We start from the raw sequence: 21,505 nt of genomic DNA on the forward strand, positions 1-21,505 counted from the left end.
TTCAATGAGAGAGCCTTTTCCTTAGAGAATAAATTATTAATGGGGTGTGAACATGATACTAATTTAACTCAAAACTAAAGGTATAAATTATGTGTTCTATTTCTTCTGAAATCTCAGATTATATTCATGTTGACATAAACACATAGCTTCTGAGAGTTTCCTAAGAAAGATTTAGATGAGTAATACATTTACATTAAGTATTAATTCACATTAGCCATATATTTTAATATAGAGTAGTAAACATTATTTTCCTTGTGATTTCAAGTTAAAATTAGGATAAAACTTAGAAAAACAGAAGGGAATAATCAGCAAGTGTTAAGCTTTGATAGAGTGGAAAAGCAGTGGAGAAAAAAAGAAAGGGAAGGTAGTGTTGTGTTAGAAAATTGAGGGCAAATTTGAGAGATTACAACAACAAAATCTACATTTAAGAAGGTCAAAAATTGGGATTTAAAGTAGCATTATTTGGAGTTCAGTATATACTGAGGAAATGCAGAAAGATAATTTTGAGCATACAGTTCAAAAGCCAAATATCTGCAGATTGAGAAATTTCAACAGAATAAAGGACCTATACATTATTCCTTGTTATCAGCTGGGGATTCATTCCAGAACCTTCTGCAAATAAAATCTTCGGATACCAAATTCAAGGATGCTCAAGTCCCAGTATAAAATGGCATAATATTTGCATAGAACCTAAGCACATCCTCCCATATAGTTTAAATCATCACTAGGTTACTTAAAATACCTAATACAATGTAAATGCCATGTAAATAGTTGTTATATTGTATTGTTTAGGGAATAATAACAAGAAAAAATAAAGTTTATATGTTTTCTGTAGAGAAACATTTTATTTTCCAGAATATTTTCAAGCTGTGGTTGGTTGAATCCACAGATGCAAAACCCACAGACATGAGGACTGATTGCATAGGTAAACTTGCCACAAAGTCCTGGCTTTCTTCAAAGCTACATCCTCAAGAGGGAAGACTACCTGGTACAATTAATCTGACTGTAATTTACAAGAAAATCACCTCTACTGCCTACAATATGTTACCTCATTTGCTTCCCAGTTACTAATTTGTACCCTTAGACCCTCAGATCATAAAGTAGTTCCTGAAGGAAAAGAGGGCTCCAAGTGGGATGATTTGAGTAGTTCATTTTGGAAGCTTTTGTTATGGAAATATATAAAGATGAGTGAACTTTAGTACTGATTTTTCATTCACATTACAAGAATGCCTACATAAATCATGTTGCTCTCCCATTTATGTAATTACCAGGGTTGAAGCCAGTTAAAACAATGATAGATGATATTTTAGGTCAAACAACATGGTTTTGCTTTCATCGACATCAACCATAATAGGACTAAAAATATAAGTGCAGAAAAGCATGTCAGTACCTTTTATTTCTTTTAAGTATATTCATTTAGTTCACTTTTCAAATACATTTTAGCTTGTTTTGCCTTCTGATAAGAATAGGACAATTTGAAAAAAGGCTTTTGTTTTCTGACTTCCTTAAAATTATGAAAGAATTTTATTTTGGAATTAACTGAGAGGTAAATGGAAATATGTTCAGTTGGCCCTAATTCTTTATTAAACAACATTTTTAGTGAAAATATGTTTTCCCTGCTATTATCTGAGTGCTATGCTTAAAGAAACAAATAAACACCCTGACAGTTGACTGACAGGAAATATGTTTCATTTCTTTTTTTTATTCCAGTTTCATTATTTTCCATGGAGATGGAGTCTTGAAGTGACAGGCTGTGTTCATCTTAGTTCAAATGTTCATTGACTTGTGCAACATATCAAATTTCTTACCCAAGTGGAAAAAAAAGAAAGAATGAAATTTAGCTATGATTCAACACAGAGAAATTTACATGTTGGGCAAGGATTCTTACTATTTGAAGATAAAGGCGTTTTTGAAAGCCCACCAAAAATGTCTAAGAGTTTTTTATTCTGGTTTGGTGATATATCCTATTAATCTGCCACCACTTATTAATGGCAGTCATAATTTAAAGTCTTCTAATGGTGGCACCACATATCTCATTAAGGTATCTCCTCCCACTCTTTCTGCAAATATGACATTTAGAAGACCATTGTATGACTTACATAGATAATTGCCACAAGGTTCTAAGCAGCCTTGAACCTACTTGGGCTTAGAGTTTGTCAGCCTGCTGTCAGCACATGCTAGTAGAGCTCTTATTAGTTAAATATTCTTGGCAGAATCTCACAAATAGTATGTTTCTAATGTTTGAAAGTTTAAACAGCTTGACATTTTAAAGCTTATCACCTTCTTTCCCAGGATAATTGTTGCCAGTGTCAATAAAGTATTTTTTAAAACCTGTGTATTGACAATAGAAATGTTAGAAGTTCATCTTTTATAGATTTCTTTCAGTGTCATTTTAAGAAATAATACATAGTGTTATAAACAGTAGGTAATATAATTGAGTCTGGCTTTTTTGCACACATAATTTTTCTGTGCTTATTCTTCTAAAACCACGTAATGCAAGATAAAGCTTAGAAAAAGTAGGGTTTAAAGGACTGAAAGTTGAGATAAAAGCTAAATTCATGGCAAAATTTCAAGTCTTCACTTCCTTTTTAATGTGGGAGACAGCTCATTTAAATTTAAAGTCACTTTCAGAGCAGAAGTAAATAAGGTTGGGAGAACTTTTTGGATTCCCATCCACCTTTGAATCCTGGCCTATGATCAGAAAAATAAGAACAATTTTCATTCGTAAAGTATACCGAAAGTATGAAAACAAATGCAAGAGACACTTGGGAAATACATGTTTTCCTGAATGAGAGAAGATTTCCAAATAGTCGTAACACTGAAGCAAAGACATGTTTATTAGAAGGGACTTTAAATGTGCTTAATACACTACAGAACTGAATGAAAGCCTTGCTTATAGATCTGAATCCAGGAATATTCATCTCCCGGAGTCTAAGAAATGGACATTTACCATGTTCTTGAACAATTCTGATAAGAAAAGTTCACTTTAAATTAAATAAATTCCCAGTGTTGGACAGAATTCTTTTTTTGAAAGCTTTTTTCCATATGAACCAATAACTGCTTTTTTGCAACTCATCTTTATGGTTGTGGTAGCAAAATAACCCTGCAAAAATAGTCACATCCTAATCCCTAGAACCTGTGAATATCTTCTGTGACATGGCAAAAGGACTTTGCAGATGTGATTAAGGTTCAGGACTTTGAGATGTGTAGGTTGTCGATGATTAGAGTGGCCCCAATCTAATCACATGAGGCCTTAAAAGCAGAGAACCTTTTTCTAGCTGGAGGCAAGAGACATGGAGCCAAAGTGGAGGTCAGAGAAATTTGAAGCATAAAGAAGGATCTATTTGTCATTGCTGGCCTTGAAAATGAAAAACCCATAGGCTGGGGAGTGCAGGAGGCCCCTGGAGCCTGACAACACTACCCAGTTAAAACAGGTGAGCGAAAAAGTACTTAGTCCTAACATTACATGACAGTAAATTCTGACAGCCAGCTGAAAAAGCCTGGAAGTGCATTCCTCTCCAGAGCCTTCAGATAAGAGCCTACTGTGGCCTTTCTTATGAGAACCAAAGGAAAGAAAACAGCCAAGTCCATCCTAATTTCTAAAATGCAGAATTACAAAATAATTTATGTTGTTTTAAAGTATTAAATTTGTGGTAAATAAAAATGGCAGCAATACAAAATAATACAATTTTCAGTGGTTCTTTCCTCTGGCCCAACATAGAATATATACAACTTTCCACCCAACTGCCTGGAATCATTTCAAATTTTCAAAAATAGTGTCAGCTGGGCTCACTGGCTGATACCTGTAATCCTAGCCCTTTGAAAGGCCAAGGTAGGAGGACTGTTTGAGCCCAGGAGTTCAAAGCCAGCCTGGCAATATGACAAGGCCCCATCTCTATAGAAAATTTTAAAAAATTAACCAGACTTGGTGAGACACAATCTGTGTTTCTGGCAACTGGGGGGATTGAAGTGGAAGGATCACTTGAGCCCAAGAGGCTAAGGCTGCAGTGAGATGTGTTCATTCACTGTTCTCCAGCCTGGGTGACAGAGTGAGACTCCTCCTCAAAAGCATTAATCAATCTCTTTGTATATGCCATGCTTTCTCAATGCTTATCATAAAGTCTTGTGCTCTGTATTAAACATGGTGATTCAGAAGCAAACTGACTTACAAGAACATAAAAAGATCTGCTACTTATGGTATAAAGTTATAACAATTCAAGTTTTTTTTTTGGAGATTTTCTACATGGTTTACATACTTACATGTGATCAAGGTATATCTTTGGATATTTCTCACATAAACTTCTCTAAACTAGTGCACTCGATTCTAAAAATGATCAGTTGACTTTTTAAAATCACACTTATATGAGCATTCATGTACACACATTTATCCCACATATACACATGCAATTGAAATTATATTTTAAATAATTTTCCTCTAGTTGATTTTGGTCCATTAACCAATGAGTCAAATTATTTAAACTGTCATATTTCCCTAATTGAAATAAAAATCACATTCTAATAACAGACTTTTGAAAGAAACCTATAATCAGATTATGCGCATCATGATACATTATTTAATTTATAAATGCTAAAATATAAAATATAATTCTCCTTAGGAATGTTTTATATATAATATATAAGCACATATGTATGTACACACATATGCATGCACAGATATATATATTTATATATAGTTTTATATGTGTATATATACATAGTTATACATATATAGTTATGTGTATTTACACATTTTTACTCTCTTTTTCAAACCATTGTAACATTTTCAAGTATTATCTTCTGTAGTGAATGTGACCATACTTGGAAATAAGATCTGCACATATGTATTAAGTCAAGGTTCCCCAAATTAGATCATCTTGGACTTACAGGAGGCCCTAAATCTAATGACATGTGTTTTTATAGAAGAAAAGGAGGGCAAACTGAAACAAAGAGGCAAAAAGAAGAGAGATGTAAAGACTGAGGCAGAGCTTTAAGTGATGTAAAGCCAAGAAGCACAGAGAATTTCTGTCAACCACCAGAAGCTAAGAGAAAGGCATATAATGATTCTTTCTTAGAGTTTCCAAAAGGAAACAACTGCACATAGACACCTTGCATTTGGACTTCTGGCTTCTAGAAGTTTGAGAGGAAAAAATATCTGTTACCAAGTTTCTGGAAAATTTTTAAGGTAGTCCTAGGAAACTAGTTGATCTCCACACATAGAAAGGAGAGCTTTTCTGGCAGATACCTGAAAATGTGGAAGTGGATATGAAATTGGACAATACAGATAGAGGCTAGAAGTATTCTGAGATGCATGATAAAAAATTACGTAAATTGTTTTGAAGGGACTAGGGTGAAAATTTGGATTTTACAGATGCTTCTGGTGAGCTCTCATACTAAAATGAGGAGCATATTATTGGAAACTCTAGGAAAGGCAACCCTTGTCATACAATTACACAAAAGTTAGCTGAATTATATTTCAGAGTTGGATGAAAAGCATATCTTGTAAGCAGGTAATTTGGATATTTAGCTAATATTTCCAAGCAAAGTGTGGACGCTCTGGTTTCTTCTTGCTGCTCGTAATAAACTCGTAACAAAGTCTTGCTGCTCACAGAGATAAATTGAGAAAGGAACCGTAAGCAAAAACGAGCCAGCACTTGGTGACTTTGGAAGTTTCTGGCCTATCTAGATTGCAAAGAAATTCCCTATTGAGAAAGTGTGCTCTGGCCAGAAGGCCAATTGCGTGCCCAGATAACCTTTGGCTGAAGAGATTAAATGTATGACTTAAGGATCCCATCAGCCATCTCAACCTAAGCCAGGGATAGAGATGGGGTTGTCTAGGGAGGATCTTTGGGTGACCCTCTTGTCTACAGTTACATATTACTTTGACACACACAGGAGACTCACAATGTTTCAGGGAATGTTATATCTATTAAAACTTTGCCAAGTGGTATTGAAAGGGGCAGAGATGGGACATAATAAAGGAAGGGTGTGGGATTTCTAGGATTTTACAGGCAGAAAACCAGCTGATAGAACTATTTGGCTGTGAGCACGTACTAACCTACAAGAAAAAAAAATAATGACTTCAAAACCAGAGCCACAGACACAGAGGCTAAGGACAGAGAAACATGCCCAGACGCAGGGGCCACAGGAACCTCCACATGCTCAGGAGATAAAGGACTAATCACAGAGGATTATCTCAGTCCTTGACCTACTAGAACTTGTCCTTCTGAGTTCACACTTCCTTAGGACTAGTGATTTTAAAAATTCTTCTGGCTGGGTGCAATGGCTCACACCTGTAATCCCAGCATTTTGGAAGGCCGAGGCGGGTGGATCACGAGGTCAGGAGATCGAGACCATCCTGGCCAACATGGTGAAACCCCATCTCTACTAAAAAATACAAAAATTAGCTGACCATGGTGGCGCATAGCTGTAGTCCCAGCTACTTGGGAGGCTGAGGTAGGAGAATTGCTTGAACTTGGGAGGCGGAGGTTGCAGTGAGCTGAGATCATGACACTGCACTCCAGTCTGCTACCTGGCAACACAGTGAGACTCTGTCTCAAAACAAACAAACAAAATTTCTTCTGATTTCTCCCTTTTGGAATTGCTGCAAAGGGGTTCCAATCCAGAACTCAAGACAGGGTTGTTGAATCTGATGCAGTAAAAAAAAAATTCAGTGCACGTTGTAGAGTGCAGTGATAAGATATAACTTAATGAAAGCTACTCAGTTACAGAGTAGAGCATCCTCAGAAAGCATGAAGAATCTGCTGCCTTGGTTTTAAAGTCTTACAGAGGGGTCTTATCTATGTAAAAGCTAAACTATGCCTGCATGTGAATGGACTGAGATTGTAACCAAATGTATTACTTTGTTGATTTAAAGTAAGTTACCCTTGGCATATTAGCACACAAGCACTTCAAACATGACTTTAATTCTCTTTAAAAGCATAAATTATGTGATATTGGGACATCTGGACATTTCACTAATGTAGGAGTTTGTCCTCACAGGCATTATTAAGCTACTGCTTTAACTGTAAACATCCTATGAACATTGGTAATGACCAGCAAAGAATGTGTTTTGTTAGTTTTAAGACGAGGTCATTCTTAAAAATTTTTTTAATTAATTTCTTTTTTGAGATGGAGTCTCACTACATTGCCCAGGCTGGAGTGCAGTGGCACAATCTCGGCTCACTGCTCTGCCTCCTTGATTCAAGCAATTCTCCTGCCTCAGCTCCTGCTAGTAGCTGGGATTACAGGCATGTGCCACCACGCCTGGCTAAGTTTTATATTTTTAATAGAGATGGGGTTTTGCCATGTTGGCCAGGCTGGTCTTGAACTTCTGACCTCAGGTGATCCACCTGCCTTGGCTCCTAAAGCACTGGGATTACAGGTGTGAGCCACTGTGTCCAGCCAAGATAAGGCCATTTATAAAATAATGTCACCCTGTCTCTCCTAGGCTACTGCTTCCCTAAATAGAATGAAAATTTTAACTCTGTGTCTCTCCATCACTGGATTTTTGGAGCATATAACTTGTTTTCTAGTCCACAGGTCCATAGATGAACATGAATTTTACCCAAAATGGGTCATACCCAGAATCTCACCTATACCTGACTTAGATGGCATATGGGACATTTTGAGTTGATAATATATGAGATTTTTGTACTTGGGTTGATACTGGGGATGAATTAAGACTTTTAGGACGGTTGAATAGAGTGAATTTATTTTTCATGTGAGACAGATATTAAATATTGTGAAAAAGGAGATGGACTATAGTGGTTTGGAATATGTATCCAAAAAATATATCCCATTCAGAATTCCCAGTTCCTGTAAAAGTGACCTAATTTGGACATGAGATATTGCAGATATAATTGAGTTAAAAATCTGAAGAGAAGATTGTCCTATATTTAGTGTAGGTCATAAATCCAAACACTTGTGTTCTTGTACAAAAATGGAAAGCAGGGAATTTGAGACACAGATGTACACAGAGGACAAAAATTTATGTGAAAATGAAGGCAGAGACTGAAGTCATATGCTTATATGTCAAGGAATGTCAATGACTTCTGGGAGCCACTAGAGGCCAGATGAGAGGTATTAAATAGATTCTCCCTAAGAATCACCAGAAGGAACTAACCCTGCAGACACCTTGATTTTGGACTTCTGGCACTCCAGAAGTGAGAGAATAAATCTCTGCTGTTTTAAGCCTCCAAGTCTGTGGACACTTGTTAAGGAAGCTTTAGATAACTAATACATATGCAGGCACTATAGTTAAGTACTTACAAATTAGTTTTAGAAAATAATGTATTAATTAATTTAACAAATATTTATGGAGCTTCTTCTCTCTGCCACACAATAATCTATATCCTGACGACAACCAATTTGTGTAATCACAACTATGTTCCCTGATCATTAAGAAATGTAAAGTATGTTAATAGAATGTGACAAAAAATGTAAAATTAAAGTTGTGACAAATGTTTGAGTGAGAGTATATCTCTGAGGGTCTTTAACTAACTGGAAGTTATCACTGTGAGATACAGATGACTAAGCATGGACCTAAAGGATTGGTTGAGCTCACCTAGTATAAAATTGAAGGTTGAAGGCTCAAAGAATGGAGATTTGAATGCGCAAAGCATTTGAGACAATGAGAATCATTAAGAATGAGAGGGACTATAAGATTTTGACGATGTCTATAAATGGTTGTATAAATCAAAAAAGAGGCAGATAAATTAACTGGACATTTTTTTCAATCCTTTTGCCAACTGATCTAAAATATATCCCAATTGTGAAACAACCTCATTGGGATAATCCTGTTTCTCATCATAGAAATTCATAATGTCATACAATTTCCCTACTCTCTCAAATCTAGGAGACATGTATATATGGGTTAGATTATACTTGTGTTCATCACTGATGTTTAATCAGAAGCCAGGGCAGGAAAAATTAGTAATGTCTTGGAGCTCTTTCCAGTTAAAGACTGATGTGAACAGTAGCAGCTATATCTAGTTTCCAGGAATAGTTTTCAAATCAGTATCTCATGATCAATTATCAATGGTATCCTGTATCTGACAATAAAATCTTTACTCTCAGCATTGGCAGCAAAAGTGTCTTTGTGGCATCTTTTGGTGTGATTTTGTTTACTGTTGCTAGTTGAATAGGTTGTGAGGTTGACTCTCTGTCTCTCTGGAAAATTCTGTGAGTTACCCAATATATTTTAATACTTTTTTTTGCCAAATTATTTTATGTCACTTGGAATTAAGAGGCAAGACTATGCTTGATTGTTGAGATCCATTTAAGATAGATATTTTAACCTCTTGTCATACTCTGAACATGCTGACACTAAGATCTGAAATAGTCATATTTAGATTTTGAAAGATAGCTCTAGCTTGAGGGCCATATTATAATGCAATGAAACAAAATGGGATACTATTTCAGTTTTCCAGGAAGGAGAATATGATAGTTTCTTAAGCACAGTGGTGATGGATATGCAAAGAAATAGATATATATTTAAAAAAACATTTGGAGAAAAAAGCTGGCAGTATATATGTCTTAAAAGTATATAGCAAAATGAGTGCTAAGTGAGACACAGGTGTCAGTGATGATTTTACATTTTCTTCATTAGAGAGTTAAGTGGATTACTGTGACATTAATGCAAACAAGATTCACTGGAAAAGATCAGTTTGTGGAGATAACAGGAGGGGATGACCTGATTTAGTTTGTGCAGGTCAAGTTTGTCTTTCCCATAGCCCACCAGGTGTGATCAGTGAGTGACCTGGGTGAGTGGATGGAAAGGCCTAGGATTTTATTGTACACTGTCATAGACTTTATAAATACCCTATGGTTAGGCTACACTAAATTTATTTTTTAAAACCTTTTTATTAAATAATACATAAGCCTGTCTTACTCTAAGTTCACTTCATAAACTTGAAAAAATTTTTATCTTTTTGATTATTTTATGTTCTTGCCCTGAAGTTCGAATTCTCAGCTGCTGAAATACAGATGGAAGCCCGCTACTAAGAGTTTGCGAATGTAATCTAAGTTATTGGTATGATTTGGTTGCCCAGTAAAAAGTTTTTTGTGTTTCATGAAGTTAAGAGAAATGTTATACCAGGCTTATTAAGCTTAGTACAGGCACTACAGTGCAACATTGAAAAGCAGTGAGCTCTCAGTTCTTTCTGTATATTTCCATTGGATAATTTCCATTGGTCTCTGGAAAGTTTACCTGAAGAGACAGACCATAAGACAGGTCTGAAACTTTCTCCACAATCGTCAAGGACTTTCTGTGGAACTCAAAAATAAATAAATAAACAGATTGACTTATATTTTCTGAGACGTCTTCTCCGGATTTTGACTGTGATTAATTTGGCAATTGAGGATGAACTAATTAAATAATTTGGATAATTGGAACCAGTGGACACAGGACTTAAGGGGACTCAGGAATAAAGAAGTGAGAATTATTTAGCCATGATATGATAATAGCATTCAGATTTATAAAAATAATCCTATTTTATATTATCAATAATTGTCTATGTTAAAGATAAAATAATTGTATATCAGTTTAATTTGAAGCAAACATAATTGGAATTACAAAAAAGAATTACTGATAAATAACAAATATTTAAGTAGGAACAAAAGATTTAAAGGCCATGAATTTATCAATAGTGTTAAATTAAGCATTTTAATATTATGATCAATCAGTTCTATTTTTACTTACTAAATATCCCATATTATCCCCAAATTATAAAATATAACAATAATATTTTAAGAATCCTGGCAACAAATACTGTGTCTTTATACAATCATAAACATATTTTAAATGCAAAACTTCCATTGAAATCGTTTTCTTATCAATGATACTGTATGTTTGTTTTCTGGGTAAATAAAATAATGACTTTGTATTTCCACTCATTAAGATTCTGTTAATATATTATGACCCTAGCACTATTAACTTATGTTTTAACAAAGGCAAAATGATATTCTGAGACAGAGATTAAAACAATAAGACTTGACTTCAGAGCACTATTAATTCTATTAATTTAATGATGCTTCCCCACTCTATTTTTTTCAATCAAAATTCCCTCCTGGACACAACATCTGTTCTTGCTTTTACTACTCCAACTTAATTAATACCAGTTTTATGCTATGGAAGATTATCTGAACCTTAAAAGAAGATGATAAATGAAGCCAAACTTCAAAATAAAAAGCAGTTTTCTTTGCTAAAATGAACATACAGACATATAGGCTTTAAAAAAAATTATACTGTGTCCTATTGTGAGTTGCTGAATGAAAAGCATAAATAAAAAAATAATGTCTAAATATTAGGATCAGGTAGAAAAGGAGACTGTATTATAATCTCTTAGTTAGGTGTCATATAGGTGATTTTGAAGTGCTTTTAGAAATCTTAGAGATGCGTGGAAATTAAACAGAACCAATAAGTTCAGTTTCTTCTCAGGAAAGAGCTAGAAATCAGCCAGAAACTAAAATATTATGCCCAGCTAATAATTTAATTTAGTATCAAAAAATAGGTAGAGAAAATAATATAGCAGTTGTGGTTTAATTTTATTTGAAAAGGCATGGTTTTTTCCTTCTTAAAATATGTTTTCTCTTAAGGTTATGATGTACCTTAAACGGAGAGATTAAGTTTGTTCAGGAATCGAAAAAGCCAATAACAAAATCCAGTAGTTTCCTTTATACTTCTTGCAGATGTTGGACAGTTGCCTGATCTAAACCCGAATGTAATGGAAGCTTTAGTAAGTGATATGTACATATGATATTTTGAGCCTAAAAATAGTTTATAAGTGTAATGAATGGACTACCTACTTTACTTGTCTTTATTACCTGTAGAATAAAATATATGTATAATTAACTTCAGTTTAATTATGTTAACGGTGACCTACAAAAATCTCATAAATTTCAATTGCCTCAGCTATGTGCTTCAGTAGTTAAATATCCCTTCCAGCCAAGCCAAGATAAGTCAGCAAATAAGCTGATAAATAGTGACCCTTTAAGCACTTTTAAAGTCCTCAAAGTCAAACCCTGCCATGCTTTACTTTTGCCAATAACATCAGGCCTTATGTGTCAGGTCTTACAAGAGCTAATGGATGGAAGTCAGGAGACCTTCATAATCTTGTCCAGCCAACTGGCTTTATTCAAGAAAAAAATGGGTTGATAGATAATTCCCTGGGTACTTTCCAACCCTAAGATATAGTCATTCTTAGACATCAGATTCTATTAAAAGACAATGAGAGAATAATGACTATGATGTACATTTTAACAAAAAATATAACTTCAATAATCTATAAATTTTAATTACTAAAGTTATTAAACTTCTAATATTGTACCCATCAATTTTTCTTACCTTTCTCTTATTTCAGGGTTGTCCAGAGAAGTGAGTCTAACTGATTGGATTCAAATATTCATTCTATTGGTGTGGAGGGAAGAGGGAGGAAGGGAGGGAAGGAGGGAGGGGGGAGAGAGAGAGAGAGAGACAGAGAGATTAACCATCATATCCCATATTTGATGACTATGGATATTTAGACTTCCCATGTGTCAGAAAGCTGTAACTCCACAAAAACAAATGCTCTTGCTTTGACACATAAACTGATCTGAACCTACTAGAAAGAAATGGCAGTGGAATAGACACTTTCTCTGCATGAGATATGTCACTTTTATGTTATTCCATAACAGAACTTCTGATTCACACCTCTGAAATCTACATATGGAAAACCATTTTAAAATTGCCATGTAATCTGATAATAACAATAGTCATCATTGTTACTGTGTGCTGAAGGCAGATACTTACCAACTGGAAACCCTGAGAAAACTTTTTCCTCTTTTCACATAGCAACAAACAGGATCAAGAAGTTCAAATAATTTTTTCAAGAACAGATATATCATGAAGTCTAAATCCAATATCTAACAAAATCTGACCTACTTCAGAGCTTTTTCTATGCTTCTATTTGTATTCTTTTTGGATAGTTAAGAAATCCTATCTCCCCCAACCCTGTTCCTTCTGGAAAGCCTACTGGTTATTAGCTACTGCCTGGCCTTTCCCGCCCCGCTCAGGTGAATTATAACCACAGCCTAAAGAAACCCCTGCTGCTTTTCAATGGGCAGTGCTGTCCGCCCCCCAACCATTAGAGTCACCCAGGTGAAAAGTACCTTGGGAACAAATCAGCACCTGAAATTCCTAATGAATCTTTTTATGGATTGCTTTGGAACTTATCATTGAAACAACAGTGTGTTTTCTCTTCCAAGGAAGTTTTAACCACTTCTTTGAATAGTAATTACACAGAGTCTTTCCGTATTTTCAGGTGATCATCATTTTACTATGTGATTGTATTTCAGTATGAACTGCCTCAAAATCTGAGTTCCCCTATACCATGTAGCCTACATTTAAAGACATACTATTACAGAAATACTCCCCAAAATGTGGTTTAAATATTTTCATCCATTTTGTTTGATGTGATGCCATATGAATTGAAACTTAATCTAATTTACACAATCTTAATGCCGAATATACTATTATTGGTCTTGATTAACTGCTTCATATTCGAATATCTTGAATCCTCATAATGAATATGAGCTCCTCTATTTCATTTTGTGTGAACATGTTCAACAAATATTGGCTCGTTTAATTAATAAATGAATGAATGAGCAACTACAGAACAAATAGCCAAACTAATGGAATGATAATCTGAAAATGAAGAGTGCATAAGCAATATTTGTGTCCTCCTAAAATTTTTATATTGAAATCCTTACTCCCTACATGATGATATTCGAAGATGGAGCTTTAAGTACGTGATTAGGTTATGAAGGTGGAGCCCTCATTAGTGAATTATAATAGTCGTTTATAAAAGAGACCTCAAGGAACCCCCACAGGTCTTCTGCTATGTGAGGACAGGGAGAAGCATCCATGAATCAGGAAACTAGACACCAAATCTGCCAAGACTTTGATGGTGAATTCCAGCTTACAGAACTGTGAACAATAAATATCTGTTGTTTATAAGCCACCCAGTCTATGGTACTTTTGTTATACCAGCCTGAATAGACTAATCCAGAGAGTAAATATATAAGAAGGGAATTTTCCACAGAAGCCAAATAAAGCCCAATTACCATACCTTCTAAATTGTCATTGTGCCATATTTAGACTCAACTAATTTCAAACTTTAAGATATACTATACCTAATTAAATTAAGACTGCATGCCTTTGTAAGATTTATGGGAATCTTCTGAGAAAATTAAGTATATTTCAGGAAAATTAATCAACATAAATGTTAGGGGAAAAGAAGGAGAAAACAAAAATAGGTGCATAATTGGAAGGATTCATGGCAGAGTAATGTTTATTATTTAGAAAAAAAAATCTGTGTGTGATTAGGCTAGTTCTCACAGAACTCTCTGTGGTAGGTCAATCTTCCTCTTATGCTTGTATAAGGATTTAGAAAAAGATTTTTTGGCATCAAGTTATGTGTGGGTGTGCTATTTAATAATCACGTGTTCAAGCCATCCATTATTAAAAATGAAATTACCATGTCTCTTTTAAATTTCAATTGTCAAATGAATAAAGATGAAGATGGTAAAGAGAAAGATTTCAATTATTTACCTCACATTTGAGGGTGGTTATAAATATTTTCCCTGTCTCAATTTTTTTTTTTTGTTTAAAAGTAATACATGTTTTTGTTTAATGGGAATATATATAGAGAAAAAATGGAGTAAAAATGTCCCATAAGAGACAGATAATGACTAGCAACATTTTGTTTATACCATCTAGTTCATCTCTATTTCATATGTTACCTGGATTGATCCTGCCTCATATAACTGAGGAAAGAATATGGCAGTGTTCTTCTATTCCTTGGTATATCTGATGCTATCTTTTCAAGAGTTTAGTAAAATCCTAGGAATAATTTATTTTTCTCTCTTTTTTCTTCCTTTCTTTTCTTTCTATTTTTTTTTTGCTAGTTATTTTTGTCTTTGATTATTGCCTTCTGTTGAGTTCATTTCTCTACTCACTCCAGCATTAATAATGATCCTTTAATTACTTCAAAAAATATTCAGTGAATGCTGATGCTGTATTAGGCAACATCCAAGATACAAGGGAAACAACAGTGAGAAAGATAGATGGAATCCCTTCCTTGTCAAGTTACATTCCAGGGGTAGTGAAAAGGATGTGGGGCAGAAAAAAAGATGAACAAGTATAATAACTCGTATGTCACATGACATTCAGTGCTACAGAGAAAAATAAAACAGGAGACTAGAGGAACAGTTACAGAATTGGAGGCTGTAGTAATATCTAAAATGTTAGATATTCTTGGAAGATGTAACTGGAAAAGTGGCATTTGACCAAACACCTGAGTGGGATCTGTCAGGTCTGAGGATATTTCTTATTGCTAACTCATCCTGCTAATCTAAAATGAGAAGAAAAACAAAAACAAAAATGATACAAGGCAGCTGTGCTTTGAGTTTTGTGAACTTCAGTTTTAGGATAAATAAATGTGATTTTACTATAGCAACCACGAAACAAAAACATTAAAATTAAACATCAGATTACTTTTTATAAAAAATTCTCATTGATATGACTCTAGCCTCTTGCAAGTCTCCCTTGCCTTTTTTTGTGTTGATTTCATTTTCTTTCTCTTTCACCTCTTTTATTCTTATTTTTCCAAATTATTTTTTCCCTTCTTTTATCTTCACTTTTCTTTCCCTTAATGTCATTCTTCTCTCACCCTAAAATTTAGTACATGAATAAATATATGCATTAATTTGTTTCCTTCTGTACTGTGATCATTTTCTTTGTCCCCTACCATGTAATGACATCAGTGTCTCATAATCTATACTTAGACATTTATCAGGGTACTTTCTTGAACAAAGACCATTTCATCTGAGGATAAATAATGGTTGCTAAAGATAAGTTTCTTGCTATTTTATGTATGCATATATTTATAAATAATCAGTAAAATATTTAGATGCCTTTTCAGTTTCGTATTTATTTTACAAAATACTAGCTCTTTGTCCTATAAGTAGACATTTTCAAAGAATAGATTTTGATTGCTGCACATCACTTTGTCATGTTTCTCAGTTTTGGTAAAGTATTTTACCTTTATAAGGTCTGATGGCTATTATAGTTATTACTGTTATCTCTAACATAAAGTAGTATGTAACATACTCTGCAAGAACTTCCTATGTATCTAATCTGAATACACTCCTAAACAACTGTGAAAGTGTAAAAGTTACTTAAACCTTCTGGTCCTCAGTTTTCTTATAAGTAAAATAGGCACACTAATAGTACATATTTAATAGAATTGTTGTAATAATTAATAAGCATGACAAAGGGTCATCAAATGTTACCTGTCTTCATAATCATTAATATCATTATTAAATTTTGGACAAATATTTGTGTGCACATTTCTGATTATTTCATTAGGGTTAGAAGTTAATATTTTAAGTAAATGTAAACACAACAAATTTTAAGGCCATAGTCTTTATTATAGACTGTTTTTCAGGTATGAAGAAGGGTATTTGTCTAATATTATTAGTACTTAATATTACATTTTTTAAATATTTGATAAATTGATGGAAATTAATGATACAATAAAGTTGTATTTATTTTATGTTATTAGTTTCATTATTTTAAATATGTTTATTGGATATTTTTGTTTCTTCCAATAATTATTATTTATATCTCTACCCATTTCTCTAGAGTTTTAGGCTGCTTTTTATTTCCATTTCGGCAGAAGAACTGTAAATGTAAGACGGTACACAGAAGAAGCTTTCCAGTCCTTTGATTTTGGAAATGATATGACACATAAATCTATGCAAATAATGAAAATCAAGATATTTAAACCCCATTATCAAAAGAATTATGAATTTTCTTCTAGCAATCCATTCTTAGAATAATTATATGTGGCTTTCTTTTTAAACAAATGGATATCTTTACAGAGTTTCATTAGAGATTGATTTCTGAATGTAGGATAGTAGGAAAAATGATAATAATAAACTGTATTTTAGAAATTAGAATCATCCAAAACTCAATGTGTAAATGATCAAAATAAGATTCTTTTGGCACTTACTTTGTAACTTCAATTTATGAAAATCCCAGCAGTATTCTATTTAAATTACAAGCTTTACAATAGCCAAATTGAATTCTGATGGCCTACTATTATAAGATCAGTTGGTCAGCTGATTGTTATAGATTATTGCCTCAGCAGCTTTACATTTCCATCAGGGAACTGCTGGAAGCTTAAAATTTAAAGCATATTTAGTGGCACCCTGTGTGAGATAAATAACTATCTTAATATTTACCTTTCCCTCTGTTGGAATATAAAAGATGTATTTCTATGTACCTTGTGCAAACAGAAGATACATACGTTCTGTGGTTTTAATTTTCAAATCTCTTCATTGATGCACTCTGTCTTACAATAATCCGCTTTCTTTAATTTTTCTTTTACATTATGGAACTTTGTATACCCTATGAATAAAGACTCCATAGAAAATATTAACAATTTCTCAGTCTGAAAATTGTTTCTGATTTTGAAAAGTATGTAGATTTGTACATTAGAAGAATCTCAGGGGTTCATGTTTCTTTCATTTCTAATCATTAACTTAGGGGCACAGGTGAGATAAGTTTGAGATGTCGGGATTTGGTTTTCAATTAGATTTCAATCTTTCATTCAACCTGTAAGTATAGAGGAGTAATGAAAATAATCAGAAGCTGCTCAAGTTTTCACCCAAATATTTGCAAGTAAGAAATAGTACAAATTGAATAGTTTAAGTTGAGCTTTTTACGTAATGATAACCTAAAATATTCTAAGTATTTGGAGAACTATTTTGCAAGTTGTTGGTTTCTACAAGGTCATAATAATCATTTTATTAGACTCCCCATTTATCTTTATTTGATGTAAAGATATACTTCCATTTTCTTATATAATGGAAGCATCTCATTCTATCTCACGATTTAAAAGGAATCATCGTTCAAAATGCATCAAACTACTAGATAACATTATTATCTCTTCAGTTTTAAAATAACTGAAAGACAAATTCAATTTGTTTCCTTAATAAGTTTACTGCAAACTCTAGGAGAGAATAAAACAGAATTTAAATGTAGGGATACATGTAAGTCTATTTGGGAGGATGTAATCTACATGAAAATGATTAATATAAATTCATGGAATCTTCTCTTTTTGTGATGGTCATTAATAAAATATACAGAAAAGTTTCCTAGAGCAAATGCATCTCTGTTTAGGTACAGAAATGTGGTTTATTCATTTACTTACTTTAGCGACAGAGTCTCACTCTGTCATACAGGTTGGATGCAGAGGTGTGATCACAACTCACTGTAGCCTAGAACTCAGGCTCAAGCAATCTTATGCCAATAGAGATTGGCAAAGCCTTTCGAGTAGTGGGCACTACAGGCATGTACCACTATGCCAGGCTAATTTTTAAATTTTTTGTAGAGATTGAGTTTGGCTATGTTGCCCAGGTCTCTAACTCCTGGTATCAAGAAATCCTTGATGTGGATTTCCCAAAGTGATGTGATTACAAGAGTGAGGCCACCCACCCAATAAAAAATGTGGTTTGATACCACCTCTAGGAAATAGAAAAGCATGTGGCAAAATCGGCTCAAGTCAATATATTTTCATAATAAATTATAATATTATCTGTTGTTAGATCCCAATGCATTTACATCTATTAGAAGATAAAGTAGATGACTCTTCCAATAGAGAAAAGCAAAGCAAAAATGTTCCATCAAAGCTCTGATCCAGTTTCATTAAATTACTAATGGATAATTGCTTACCTTGTTTTTGTATTTGTATTTCTGATTATCCTAAATGATAAGGAAAATCAGATATCTTACTTAGGACTGCTTTAAAATATATTAGAAAAGATTTTTTTTGGAGAAAGACCAGGCTGAATGGATCTTCATACTCACTCCAAGGCTGTTCTGAATCTGTCAACTGTGTGTTCCTTTCTAGTTATCTTCAAAGAAACCTTGTGTTCTTTACCAGGCAAGATGTTCTGTAATACTAAGGGAAATTGTTCTTCTGTGTGTGCTTGTTCCTTTTCTTTGAACTAATTGTCCCTTGCTTATTTTCTGCTACTATTTAAATATTTTTCTTATTTCAGTACAGTTAATAACTATGTCAACAAGCAGTTTGAAGAAGGGTTGTATAGCATTGGCCATACATGTAAGGAAACTCACCTTTTCCCACTATAATATAGTTCTAAACGGGTTCCTTAAAATTTAGGCATAAACATTGTTTCCTGTTTATAAGGACACAAAATTAAAAAACATAAAAATTTTCAGTTGCAGACTTTCTTGTTTTAGCATTCTGTACCAAAGAAACTTCTTGTTCAGTACCTTGAAAGGTACAAAGAATAATCTTTTCTCCTTTGATATTCTTGATAATGACTTTCAAATGTTGGCATTTATGCTTGAGCAGAAGCCACTTTTCAAAGGATAATGTAACTGAATTTATTATCTTCTTTTGACCTTTAAATGACTTTTTGGTCTTGCCTCACTTATCTATCTTACTTCTTGGTTTGCCATTCTCTCTCATCTTCTGAGATCATTGAGCCAGGGCTTCAGGGTGAACTTCTTCAAAGAAAAATGCTTTGGTATTAAAGCCTTGTCTGTTTAGGATTAAGACTTTAGAGATTGTTCTTGCAAAAAAATTAGAAATAATACATCAGTTTTGTAATTACTTTTTTAAATCCTTCACAAATATAGACTTTTATGTTTCTCAGGTAATGACTTGTATAGATTTTATTTGATATTTTAATAATATTCATTTCCATGGAGTAATGTCTTCTAAAAAATTATGTCAAAATTATATTTATCTTAAGTAAAGTAGTTCTTACAAATGTCTTAAAAATAAATAGTTGTACTCCTTTCACATATCTGTTTTATATATTTTTAAAGTGACTGAATGAGAAATAGAAACTATCAAATATAAAACTGATTTTTTAAAATTGTACTTTAGGTTCTGGGGTACACGTGCAGACCACGCAGGATTGTTGCATAGGTACATACATGGCAAGGTGGTTTGCTGCCTCCAACCCCCCGTCACCTATCTCTGGCATTTTTCATCTTCTTATGTACATCATTAGAGTGAAGGACTATTGATCTATAAGAATAAATATTTAAAAAATAAAAATCCTCAATCTTTTTGGTGCTTTCTTTTTAATGCTTTGTGTGTGTGTGTGTGCGTGTGTGTGTGTGTGTGTGTGTGTACTGCCCAAAGGAAGATAATGTTTGGCAATCATTAAATTGCTGCTACTCCAATAAGAAAATTATTATAATATTTATTAAAAAGAGGCGTTGTGTTTCCTAATCTACATGTATTAGTATAGTGGGAAATACTGACATAAAATAAGGTAGTACCTTGCCAGTGAAATTTTTTTAATTTTGTACTTCAAAGTAAAGTATTGTAGTTAAATTTAGGCATGTGTATCTAAATTTATGAAGTTGTTTTGTAGCATCTTATAGTGTTATCCTAAAATATGACGTAGTTTACATTTTGTTAGCACAAACTTTAACCAAAACATAAATACTGTCAAATCATGCATATTTTTAGAAAATGAGTCCTGTTTTGCTCTATAATATATATTAAACTAAAATGTTCTAAAGTAAATGAAATGTGCAAGGTGTTAGAGGAATTAGATGAGTTTTTATTTTAATAAATTAGAGTATAAAAATATAATTTAGCTCAATAATATTTTTTAAAGTCTCGGTTTTTCTAGATTTACAGATTTAGAAAATTTTATACACATGTAAATCAAAATGAGTTATGCAATGCAATATACATATACATGTTATATTAGAATATCTACAGTGATGGTAATTGTATAAAATACTTCACTAAATTTTAAATAGCAAATCATTAATTATCTAAATATTGGAATGTTATACTTTTCCTAGTTTTTGTCTGTGTACCTTTATATATGGAGACAGGGGGGTTGAGAAATACTTTTAAAAAGTTTTCCATTGTACACTAGATTCAGTTAATTAATTAAGTTCTCAATAGAATTGAAAACCACTACAGCTAGCTTACAGGGTGTTAGACATTTTGCTAGATGCAGTGAAAATACAGACTAGTGGTTTCTTATTTAGAAGAATATGGAGTCTAATGGAGGAGACTTTCATGCTTGTGACAGAGTAAAATGCAGTAGAGTAAGTGTCAGGGTATCCCAGAGGAGGGCTGATTTATGTTGTCTGAGGATAGTGGATATTTATTTTCAGAGAAACTGGCATTGAAATTGGGCTATGTGTGATATGTTTTTGATTTTCACCTCCTTCTGTATTATCTCAACGAGAACTACTCCAAACCTGTGACTTTATAATCCTATAATCCCATTATTCTCCCACATTTTCACAAAATTGGAATTAGAATATATATGAAGCAGTGATGCATGATAGGAAATCTTCTTGATGATTAATCTCCGAAATATTATAAGATTTAGCTAGGTAGAATTCTAACAGCATAAGACTGTTAAACTCCTCTGAGGAAATTATTTTATTTATTCT

At 33.3% G+C, this 21,505-nt stretch overlaps 1 long non-coding RNA gene across 1 annotated transcript in view; it reads right to left on the minus strand.

The window, feature by feature from the left end:
* The window catches only part of LOC118148474 (uncharacterized), a 497,078-nt gene that overhangs the window by 14,746 nt on the left and 460,827 nt on the right, over positions 1 to 21,505 (minus strand). Inside the window, exon 7 of the long non-coding RNA XR_013528280.1 lies at positions 12,344 to 12,406. This is a non-coding gene — a long non-coding RNA (uncharacterized LOC118148474). The remainder of the gene's footprint in view (positions 1 to 12,343; positions 12,407 to 21,505) is intronic.

This window comes from Callithrix jacchus, chromosome 16 (genome assembly GCF_049354715.1).
Source record: "Callithrix jacchus isolate 240 chromosome 16, calJac240_pri, whole genome shotgun sequence".
NCBI classification, from domain to species: domain Eukaryota; kingdom Metazoa; phylum Chordata; class Mammalia; order Primates; family Cebidae; genus Callithrix; species Callithrix jacchus.